This window comes from Pan troglodytes, chromosome 6 (assembly GCF_028858775.2).
Source record: "Pan troglodytes isolate AG18354 chromosome 6, NHGRI_mPanTro3-v2.0_pri, whole genome shotgun sequence".
Classification (NCBI taxonomy): domain Eukaryota; kingdom Metazoa; phylum Chordata; class Mammalia; order Primates; family Hominidae; genus Pan; species Pan troglodytes.
The window spans coordinates 56924192-56936507 of record NC_072404.2 but is presented as its reverse complement, the minus strand read 5'-3'; the positions used below and the strand labels follow the sequence as shown (position 1 = coordinate 56936507).

The 12316-nt window shown below is 39.1% G+C and overlaps 1 protein-coding gene across 18 annotated transcripts in view; it reads left to right on the top strand.

Annotated features, from left to right (window-relative positions):
• COBL (cordon-bleu WH2 repeat protein) overlaps positions 1 to 12316 on the top strand; it is a 299997-nt gene that overhangs the window by 208157 nt on the left and 79524 nt on the right. The gene's annotated exons all lie outside the window — the stretch shown is intronic.

Genomic DNA, 12316 nt, shown 5'->3' with positions numbered 1-12316 from the left:
AGGAACAGAGTTAGGAGTGCTGGAGGCTGGAAGCGTGGGCTCTGGGTGAGCCCTGGATCTGACTTAGAGGCACCAGGCAGGATGGAAACATGTAGGCAGTGGAATATTCTCTTTTCCTCTGAAAACATACTCCAGGTTTCTGCTGAGGGAGAGGGTGGGCTGCAGGAAGGATGACACTGCAGGAGGAGGAAGAATCAGTGGGAAGTGGTGGCTGCTAGCAGGACACCCATTCTCTTGGACTGGGGGATATTTTGCTGCAAGTGGCAGATGCTATTAAATCTCTTGGCTTGATTTACGTATCTTCCTTCGTGTTTATTAAGGAGATTCCCTGCTGCTTTGGCATCTTGTATTCCCCAGGGGACTGTGAGGTGGATCCTGTCCTGTGCCTCTAAGGGCCTCTTTGGGTTCTGCTCTCTCTGGGTCCTGAGTGCAGCCCGGGTACGGAGAGGTGAGAGGTTTGCCCATGGTATGTTGGTACTGGTGATTGGCAACTTGTATACATGCACCAGTGTACAATTTTAAAAGAAGCAGTATCTTCCCACATTATTTTAAAAAAGTAAAAGATTATAAACGTCTGCACATATTTCTAGCTAAAACAATTTTAGCAGAAAAATTAATCCTTAACAAATATTGATACTTACTGAAGTGGGAATATGAAACCATGTAGTTGTGTAATATTTACTGAACTGGGATATACATATTGGAAAATATGAAGAGATCTCCATGTTAAAACCTCTATTTAAAAATACTAGGGCTGGGTGTGGTGGCTCACACTTGTAATCCCAGCACTTTGGGAGGTGGGCAAATCATGAGGTCAGGAGTTCCAGACCAGCCTGACCAATATGGTGAAACCCCGTCTCTACTAAAAATACAAATATTAGTTGGGCATGGTGGCGTGCGCCTGTAGTCCCAGCTACTCAGGAGGCTGAGGCAGGAGAATCACTTGAACCTGGGAGGTGGAGGTTGCAGTGAGCCAAGATCACACCACTGCAGTCCAGCCTGGGTGACAGAGTGAGATTCTGTCTCAAAAACAAACAAACAAACAAACGAACTAGGATCACAAAAAAAGTGTTAAGTATTTGAGGTGAGGGATATGTAAGCTTGCTTGATTTAATTATTCTACATTGTATTTACAGATCATAACATCAACTTTGTATCTCATAAATTTATACGATTATAAGCTGTCAATTTATAATGAAAATAAACTAGGAGCACATTAGTATTCTGTTTCAGGGCATTTTGTTCTCAGGTAGAAAAAAAAGGACTTAAACAGCAACTTTTGTTTCTCCTCATAACTTTCCATGAAGCATGCCCGGTATTTTTCTTTCTGTAATTAACAAGAATGATGATGATAGAAACTGTTTTCCCTGCCAGCATGCCTGTGCCCACCTGTGAAGAGGCCTTTAATTTTACCAAGTGGAACATCAACAACTGCAGGGAATCATTTGGTTGACCTAAGGCATCAGCATTTGATGGGAGTCTTTTCAACCTTGCTTAGGAGCCTCAAGAATAAAGCAGAATCGATGGCAGAAAATATAGTGATTTTATATTTATTTAACAGCAAATGACTAGTAAAAACTTCCTATACCTTGGGTACAGGCCTATGATGTGTGGTTTGTGCAGTCCCTGGGAGAAGTCTTTTCTTGTTTCGGATTTGGGATTGAAATGGCGACATGTCACTTAAATTAGAATTTTCCTCCTCCATCTGCCAGGATGACACCAGCCGGGATACTGCTTCCAGCAAACATGCCCCTTACACATAGGGGTCGGCACTGCTTTATTACAGTGACCAAATAAAAGCATAGCTTGTTCTCGACAGGAAGATTCACTTTTGAAATTAAGACTATACAGGAACATCTAAGGTTCAGAATCCCCAGGTTTCATATTTCACAGATGACTGGGGTGGATGTATTTTTTTTTTTTTTTTTTTTTTTTTTTGAGACAGTCTCGCTCTGTCACCCAGGCTGGAGTGCAATGGCACGATCTCAGCTTACTGCAACCTCCACCACCCTGGTTCAAGCAATTCCCCTGCCTCAGCCTCCTGAGTAGCTGGGATTACAGGTGCGTGCCACCACCCCCGGCAATTTTTTTTTTTTTTTTTGTATTTTTAGTAGAGACAGGGTTTCACCATGTTGGCCAGACTGGTCTCGAACTCCTGACCTCAGGCAGTGGGGTGGATGTATTCTTCCTGGTGTGATTTGGCAAACCTTGCAAGGTGCCAGGTGCTCCCAAATTATTCCTGTAAGATCAGGATGTCACCATTTCCTTCACTCCTCCTGAAATTCTGTGGAATTAAAGTCGTTCTTTTGTATTAGTACTTAAGCCTTGCTTCCCCAGGCCTCTCTCAGCCTAGGAGGGAACCCAGGAGGACAGAGGGTGGATCTGAGATGGGGTCTTGTTCTGTTGCCCAGGCTGGAGTGCAGTGCAGTAGAACGATCGCAGCTCACTGCAGCCTCGAACTACTGGGCTCAATCAATCCTCCTGCCTCAGCCTCCTGTGTAGCTGGGACCACAGGTGCATGTCACCACACCCAGCTAATTTGTTTGTATTTTTAGTAGAGATGGGGTTTTGCTATGCTGCCCAGGCTGGTCTCAAATTCCTGGGCTCAAGTGATTTGCTTGCCTCAGCCTCCCAAAGTGCTGGGGTTACAGGTGTGAGCCACCCCACCCAGCCAACTCATTTAATTCTTACACCAACCCTGCAGTAGGCATGCTATCATTATCCCATTTAAAATGAGGGAACCAAGGCACAGAGAGGTTTGGTATTTGAGCAAGTTCGCGCAGCAGGTGGTGGGTAGCAGGGCAGGCAGGCTGCTGCAGAGCCTGTGCGTCCTTGTCTTTCTGTAGGGTGGTACTGACTGTGAGAAACACGCATTCACCCGTCCAAACCCAAAGAATGGGCTCGGAGACACGAAAAACAGCAGAAGCGAGACTTTTAATGGCGGTCTTGGAAGATCGAGCGTCTTGTAGGCAGGCACACCCGGGGCAGGTACAGCAGGTAATTTATCTCCTAGCACGGAAGTCCCTCCCCAGTTTCTCAGTGGTCGAGTAATATGGGGTTACAACCTTCCTTGACGTCACCTAAGTTTCATTACCTTCCTTTAAGGTTATACCCCGTCCCCTTCCCTGCTTAAGTTTCGATTTCCCAATAACAAAATTTTCTTCCCTTTTATGGGCTGACCCCCACTCTACATTGTGTTCGCTTATTGTGACTTTCTAGATGCATGAACTTGCGGTTTGTTACATTCTCAGGCTGGCTGCTCGTACTTAGATTTATCATGCCTTGAAAATGGACCATTTAAAATGTTTTCTTACATGTCAACGCATTTAGCCTCAAGAAACTTAACCAGGTGACAGAGGATGACTGAATTCTCTCAGGACCCTGGTGTGCCCTACAGGAGTGAGACCAAGATCTAGGTAGTTCATATCTGGTTCTGGGGGTGATGTCAGGGTCTCCAGGCTCCCCTTAGGCTGCCGACTGTTGGTTAGGGGAGTGATTAGGATGATGGTGAGAAGAAAACTTCAGAATAACCTGCCCACCAGTGAGGGCACTGGTTTTTGTACTTTTCATGTTATTACTTACTTAATCCTAACAGTAAACAAGGGAGGCAGGTAGTATTTTTGTCCACGTTTTACAGATGGAGAAATTGAGGCACAGAGAGGTTAAGCAACTTATCCACCATCACACAGCTAATGGTGGACACCAGACTCTAAGCCCTGCAATCTGGCTCCAGGGTGTGAGTGGGGCCACCACGCTGTGCTCTCATCTCTTGCTCTGCTTTTCTAGGCTGTTCTGGCTCATAATCTTTTTGGTCATCATCTTAAAAATACAAGTATATTTAGAGGAAATTACATATAATCATCATGTAAAAGATTAATAGGTTAAAATGTAGGTTTAAAAATTTAATTCAGAGTAGCTTCATTATACTAAAATGTTAGCCTCCTGGTGTCTCTGGAAAATGAGAATATGATAAAGAAATAACTACATTAGGTATTGAAGATTTATCCTGTTATGTAAAAATCTCTTTTAAGAAATTACTTAAGCACTTTAGAGGGAAATCTTTCTAGAATGAATCACAAAACTTTTCTGAATTCTCAGACTTGACCCTGACTCTCTCTGGAAACTTTGGGCTTATTGATGAGTGGAAAGGGAATTAGATAACTTTGGTGACAAAGTTAGGCAGGCGCTGCAAAGTGGCCGCCAAGGCCTGGGTTGAGGCTGGGGCCGAGGCCAGGTGCGGGCAGGCCTGTCGGGAAGGGCACCCCTCTGATTTGAGTTAGATATTCCAGCTCTGCATGGTTTGAGTCTGTGTTCTGAATAGGTAAGATTTCCAGCAAGCCAAATTCTCCATGGATGAGATGCCACTTTATACTTTAGTTAGTGAAGGAAGTGTCAAAAGTTGTAATATTATTGTAATGTGTTTTATTGTTGTACAGGTATCTGCAGGTTTATAAAATAAACATCTTCATTGTAAGCTAATCATTTGGAGGAAATGTAGAGCACATAGCAGAATTAAATCCAGGTTTATTTAAAGTAAAATGGTAAAAAAAACTAAATCATAAAGCCACTTTAAAATAGTACGAATTTTAAAAACTTCGAATCAAGTCCCTTTCTTAGTATGCCACATGGTGAGAAACCAAAAAAGGGCGGAGAGAACCCTGACAGATTGAATCAGATAAAATTTTACCTTCTGAAAAAGTAAAATTTAGAAAATTCAAGGCCATGACAAACTAGGGAAAATATTTACAATATATATGCTATTTAGAGGATATTGCTAAGAGCACATGGACACCACAGTAGGAAAAAAAATTGATGTGAACAACCAATTCTCTCTCTTTCTCACACACAAACACATAAATAATAAGCATTAAACATTGCTAATCCTAATATGTGAAAAAATGTAGATTTTTAAAGTATTCAGAACACTTACACTTTGATAAAAAAACAAGCATGGTCATTGATACTCTCTGTTGTTGAATGGGGGATAGGGGCTGCTGATGACTTAAACTAATAGCCTTTCTGAAAGCCTGTTTACAGCATGAATCACAGTTTTTAAGAATGTTATTTTTTTGTGGTAGGAACACTGAACATGAGATCTTCCCTCTGAACAAAGTGTGAAATGCACAAGAGTGTTGTCACTCTGAGCACAGCCTGTGCAGCGGATCTCTAGAGCTTATTCATCCTGCATCAATGGAACTTTGTACCCCTTCAACAGCAACTCCCATTTCCCTCTCCCCTCATCGCCTGGCAACCACCTTTCCACTCTTTGGTTCTATGATTTGAATATATTAGAAGAAATCCACCTGGTTTTCCTTCGCTTGTGTGTATTATTTGCCCATGGGCCTTGGCACTGAGGAGACCCACATGTGAATGAATGAACAAATCAACAAACAAGCGAACAAATGAATATGTAAATGGATGCAAGGTGCTGAATCCTGCTCATTTTCTTATTATACAGACCAAGGCTCTGTGGATGTCTGTCTTCTTTAGCTAAACAAGTGAGACCTTAAGGAGTGTCTTCACTTCCCCTAAGAATAACGTGAACCTAATGTATGTGTACAGATGAAAGGCATAAAGGGACATGGAAGATAAACACACCAGCATTTAATCACCTTTTACTAAGTTCCTATGAAGTGCCACTCCCAGAGTGAGGTATAGAACCAAGGTCGGGAGTGGGAGCGTGAGGCTGTGTCTGGTGGCGAGAGTTCTTATCTGTCCTCTTTAAGTTACAACTTCCCTCCCCCTTAAACACTTCTGACCTCGAGGATGATGTACATAATTGGCACAATGAGATTATGAGACCAAAGAAACCAAAGTGGAGCAAATGCTTCCAAAAATGACCCAGAAATCCGTCACTGTTTCTGCTATTGGGGAAAGTTTCCTTCCTACCATATGCCAGACGGGAGGCATTTAAAAATCAGTCCTGACCAAGCAAAAGAGGTGTCTTAGCTCACACTGCTATAGAAAATATAAACTGAATGGGTTAAACAACCATTATTTCTCACAGTTTTGGAGGCTAGAAAGTCCACGATCACGGCGCCAGAAGACTCGGTGACTGATGAGTGATCTCTTCCTGGTTTTCTGACAACTCTTTTTTTGCTGTGTCCTCATATGGCAGAAAAAGAGCTAGAGAGCTTTTTGTGGTCCCTTATAAGGGCTCTAATGCCATTCATGAAGGTTTCACCAACTTACCACTTCCCAAAGGCTCCACCTTCTAATATCACCTTGGAGGTTAGGATTTCCACACCTGAATTTTGGGGGAACACACACATTCAGTCCATAACGAGAAGGCACTAGATTTCCTGGTTACGGGAAGGAAAAGGGCTAGCTGCATGCTTTGGAAATCAGGCAGGACTAGATATTAAGTGTTCCTCATAGAATATGCTAAAGATAGACTTTTAAAGTATTTTCTAAAGCAACACTTTGAAGCACAAACTGGTTTCTAATATGCCCAGTAGGTGGGTGCTTTACTAGGTGAGAAATCCATGGGCTTTAGTCACTATGGTATCATAAAAATAAACATTTCCATTCAAAACTGCAGCAGTTATTTCTTCCTGACCTATCAGCCTGAGGCTGGGAAGGCAAGGAAAGGACAGTGGCTAAAGAGGATGGGCTTAGAGTCAAACCAAAGCTAAATCCTCACTCTGCTCACTTATTACTTGTATGATCTTGGACAAGTTATCTTTCGTAATCTTCAGTTTCTTCCTTTATAAAAATAGATATAGTAAAATTACCTCCCTTTGGGGGGATTTGAGTCATATAAGATACAATTAACACCCTGAGTAAATGTTTAATAAATATTTATGGCCGACAATGTTAATATTTGCTTGAAGTCTCTAAATACATCTACCAGAATCCTTTTGTTTAAGCACCTTAAACTAACACAAACTCCCATTAGACCTTGTCTTTATTGAAGGGTCTCTGACTTTGCCAGACATTTTTCAAGCATGTTATCTTAATTTACCAGGAGTAGCACCATGACTGGGAAATACATGGTATTCAATAATTGTTTGTTGAATAGATGTTATTAACTTTGGGAGAAGAACTTCCAGAGGCAAAGCTAGGCAATTTTGGCAAAGCCTCAAGGAGTTTAATGCTTCTCCAAATTGTGTGTAACAATGCGTGAGCCAGAACCGTCTTTCAACAGGTGAAATTGCTTTTTCAAGTTGGGTAAACAATTTGAAAAAGAGCTGCTGCTGCGTTTTTGTTTGTTTGTTTGTTTGTTTTTTGTTTCTTATTGAAGATGGAGTCTTGCCGTGTCACCCAGGCTGGAGTGCAGTGGCAGGATCTCAGCTCACTGCAACCTCTGCTGCCCGGGTTCAAGTGATTCTTGTGCCTCAGCCTCTTGAGTAGCTGGGACTACAGGTGTGGGCCACCATGCCCTGATAATTTTTTTTGCGTTTTTAGTAGAGATGGGGTTTCACCATGTTGGTCAGGCTGGTCTCAAACTCCTGACCTCAGGTGATCTGCCTGCCTCAGCCTCCCAAAGTGCTGGGATTACTGGCGTGAGCCACTGCACTCAGCCAAAAGAACTGCTTCTATGCCCTCCTTTTCTAATTAATTACCTTCAGCTTAATGTGGACCCTTAAGAGAATTCTGGAATATGTCGTTATTATTACAGCCATCAGTGAGAGCTTAGAGGGCTTCAGCTAACCAATGTGGATTCATAGAACAAAGCAAGTCCCCAAGTAGGATACAAATGGTAGTTTTTGGTAGTGTTTCCAACCTGGTAGATTGTGTGAATGCTATAGAATTATCTCTCCTCCATTAGACTTTGAACAGCTTGAGGTCAGGAACGTTTTACATCTTTGAATCCACTACAGTTCCTATCACAGAGAAAGGACTCAGCAGCTCCTTGCTAGTTAATTGAAGGAGTAAGTGAAATCGTGGCATTTAACAAAGTCTCTCAATATTTTAAGGAGAGAATGAGAAATAGAGACTAGAAAATAATACGTGGGCAAACCTATAACATTTGAACAATCACCATTAGTTAATAGATTGATGTCAACTCTGAAGGAAGAAGTCTAGTAACTAAAGCCAAGGTGTTATGGCTTTCAGTGTTATCAACAAATAGGGTGGAAATAATAGGCAGGATTACCACAGTGGAGGTGGTGGCAAGGCCAGGCATCTCATCTCTTCCTAAGAACTCTTGAATACTCAGGTATAAGGTCGAGCCAGGGCTTCTAAAAGACTAGAACACCACATCACACCAGCCTCTAGGCCTAGAAAAGTCTTACAAGTTAGAACAGTGGGCTAAAGTGATAAGTAGGTATTAACAGAAAAAATGGAAAGGTTTCATATCCATTTATTTGAAAGAATTCTGGTGATATTATCACAAACCGAATGTGAGCTAACCGGATGACAAGGACTCTTTATTATTAATAATAATGGTGGTTAAAAAATTGTGGTTAAAAAAACCACATAGCATGAAATGTATAATCTTAATCATTTTTAAGTGTAATGTTTAATATAGGCACCTCTAGATCGCTATATTGCATAACTGAAATTTTATACCCATTGAAAAATAATTCATCTTTTCCCCCTCCCTCAAGCTCCTGGCAACCACCATTCTACTTTCTAAAGTTTGACTACTTTATATAGCTCATGTAAATGGAATTATGCAATTATTTGTCTTTTTGTGACTGGCTTATTTCACTTAGCATAACCTTTTCAAAGTTTCTCTAAGTTACAGCATGTGTCAGAATTTCCTTGATAATGTTCCACTCTGTGTATAGACCACATTTTCTTTATGCATTCATCCATCAATAGATATTTATGTTGTTTCCACCTCTTGGTTATTGTGAACTGTGCTGCAGTGAACAAGAACATATCTCTTTGAAATTCTGTTTGCTGTTCTTTTGGATGTATATCCAGAAGTGGGATTGCTAGATTATGTGGTAATTCTATTTTTAGTTTTTTGAGGAACTTTATACTTATTCCATAGTACTTGTATCATTCCACATTCCTACTAACAATGCATAAGAATTCTAATTTCTCTGCATCCTCACCAACACTTGTTTTCTCTCTCTTTTTTTTTTTTTTTTGATAGTGGCCATCCTAGTGGAAGTGAGGTGATATCTTATTGTGATTTTGATTTGCATTTCCCAGATGATTAGTGATGTTGAGCATCTTTTCATATGCTTTGTGGCCATTTGTATATCTTCCTTGGAGAAACGTCTCTTCAAATTCTTTGCCTGTTTGTAAATCAGATTGTTTGCTTATTGTCATTGTTGAGTTGATGTTCTTTATATAGTCTATATATTAACCCCCTTTCAGACATATGGTTTATAGATATTTTCTCTCATTCTATAGGTTCCCTCTTCACTCTGTTGATTGTTTCCTTTGTTGCGCAATAGCTTTTAAGTATGATATACTCCCATTTGTCTATTTTTGCTTTTGTTGTCTGTACTTTTGGTGCCATATCTAAGAAACCATTGCCAAATAGAATGTCATAAAGATTTCCCTGTATGTTTTCTTCTAGGAACTTTATAATTTCAGGTCTTACATTTGGATGTTTAATCCATTTTAATTTTTTTATATGGTTAACTGTAAGGGCCCAATTTCATTCTTTTGTATTTGAATATTTTGCATTTTCCAAACACCATTTGTTGAAGAAACTATCTTCCACATTGTGTTAACACCTTTATCAAAGATCATTTGATTATATACATGAAAGTTTATTTTTGAGCTCCTTATTCTGTTTCATTGATTTACACATTGTTCTCTATGTCAGTACCATACTGTTTTCATTATAGTAGCTTTGTAATATGTTTTGAAACCAGAAAGTGTGAGGCTTCCAGCTATGTTTTATTGTTTTCTTCCCCTCAAGATTGCTTTGGTTATTTGGAGTACTTTGAGATTCCATCATGACCTTTAGGATTTGTTTTTCCTATTTCTCCAAAAAAAAAAGAAACTGCTATTGGGATTTTGATAGTGATTGCTTTGAATGTGTAGGTTGTTTTGGGTAGCATGGACATTTTAACATTATTAATACTTTCATGAAAATATTTATTGTGTCTTCTCTAATTCCAGCAATGTTTTGTAGTTTTCAGTGTGCAAGTCTTTTTTATCTCCTTGATTAAGCTTATTGCTTTTTTTTTTTTTTTTGAGATGGAGTCTCGCTCTGTTGCCCAGGCTGGAGTGCAGTGGCGCAATCTTGGCTCACTGCAATCTCCGCCTGCCGGGTTCATGCCATTCTCCTGCCTCAGCCTCCTGAGTAGCTGGGACTACAGGTGCCCACCACCACGCCTGGATAATTTTTTTGTATTTTTAGTAGAGACAGGGTTTCACTGTGTTAGCCAGGATGGTCTCGATCTCCTGACCTTGTGATCCACCTGCCTCGGCCTCCCAAAGTGCTGGGATTACAGGTGTGAGCCACTGCACCCGGCCTGATTAAGCTTATTTCTAAGTATTTTATTATTTTTAATGCAACTGCAAATTAGATTATTTTCTTAATTTCCTTTTTAGATTGTTTATTGTTAGTGTATAAAAACAAAACTGATTTTTTGGAATTGATTTTGTATCCTGCAACTTTGCTGAATGTATGTATTAGTTCTAACAGCATTTTTGTCAAATCTTTAGGATTTTCTACATATAAAATCATGTATATGCAAAAGGAATAATTTCACTTCTTCCGTTTTCAATTTAGATGCCTTATATTTCTTTTTCTTGCCTAATTGTTATGGCTAGGACTCCCAGCACTATTTTCAATAGAAATGGGAAGAGAAGGTATTCTTTCCTTCTTCCTCATCTTAAAGAGAAAGCTTTCAGTTTTTCACAATTGAGTATGATGTCAGCTGTGGGATTTTTATGTGTGGACTTTGTTAAGTTTAGGTAATTTCCTTTGATTCCTAGTTGTTGAGTGTTTTTTTAAATCATAAAAGGGTGTTGAGTTTTGTATGGTTTTTGTCTTTCACTGTGGCATATTACATTGATTGATGTTTTTATATTGAAGCATTCTTACCTTCCAGGAATAAATCCCATGTGGTTGTAGTGTATAATCCTTTTATTGTGATGTTGAATTCTGTTTGCTAGTGCTTGGTTGAGAATTTTTATACCAATGTTTCATCAGGGATACTGGTCTGTAATTTTCTTGTACTATCTTTGTCTAATTTTTGGTGTCAGGGTCCTGCTGGCATCATAAAATGAGTCTGGAAGTCTTCCTCTTCATCAATATTTGGAAAGATTTTGAAAAGAATTTGTATTTGTTCTTTAAGTATTTGGTAGAATTCTCCATTGAAGCCATCTGGTTGTGGGCTTTTCTTTGTTGGAAGGTTTTTGGTTACTGATTCGATTTCCTGACTGCTTATAGGTTATGTCCAGAATTTTTGTTTCTTTATAACTCAGTCTTAGTAGGATATATGTTTGTAGAAATCTATCCATTTCTTCTAGGTTATCCAATTGGTTGGTGTGTAGTTATTCACAATAGCCTCCTATGATCTTTTTTGTTTCTGTAGCATCACTTGTAATGTCTCTTTCTAATTTTTAAAATATGAGTCTTCTCTCATTTTTTACTTACTGTAACTAAGGGTAGTCAATTTTGTTGATCTTTTAAAAAAACTGAAATTCTGTTAATATTTTAACCAAAGTTCTTTTTTCCTTTTTCTATTTTCTATTTCATTTATTTCTGCTTTAATCTTTCTATTAAATGTTGGTTTAATTTGTTCTTTCAGTTTCCTGAGGTACAAAGTCATATTGCTGATGAGCTCTTTCGTTGTTTTTCATATGGGTGTTTATTATTACAAGCTTTCCTCTTAGAATTGCTTTGCCTGAATCCCATGAGTTTTGGCATATTATGGTTTTATTTTCATTTGTCTCAATATATTTTCTGACTACCCTTGTGATTTCTTCTTTGAACCATTGGTTGTTCAAGATTGTGTTATTCAGTTTCCACATATTTGTGACTTTTTCACTTTTCGTTTTACTGTTGATTTCTAGCTTCATTCCATTATTTATAGTCAGAAAAGATATTTGATATGATTTTCATATTTTTAATCTTGTTAAGACTTCTTTTGTGGCTTTAAATGTGATCTATCTTAGAGAATGTTCTATATAACATAGAGACAGAGATAGGTATCTGTTAGATCCCATTGGTCTATATTGTTGTTCAAGTCCTCTATTACTTATGGATCTCTCTGGTTAATCTATTCATTATTGAAAGTGGAGCATTGAAATATCCTACTTTAATTGTGTTTCTGTCTATTTCTACTTTCAATTATGTCAATGTTTGCTTTATGTATTTGAATACACTGCTGGTAGATGCGCATGTATTTATAGTTTTTATACCTTCCTAGTGAGTAGATCGTTTATCATTATA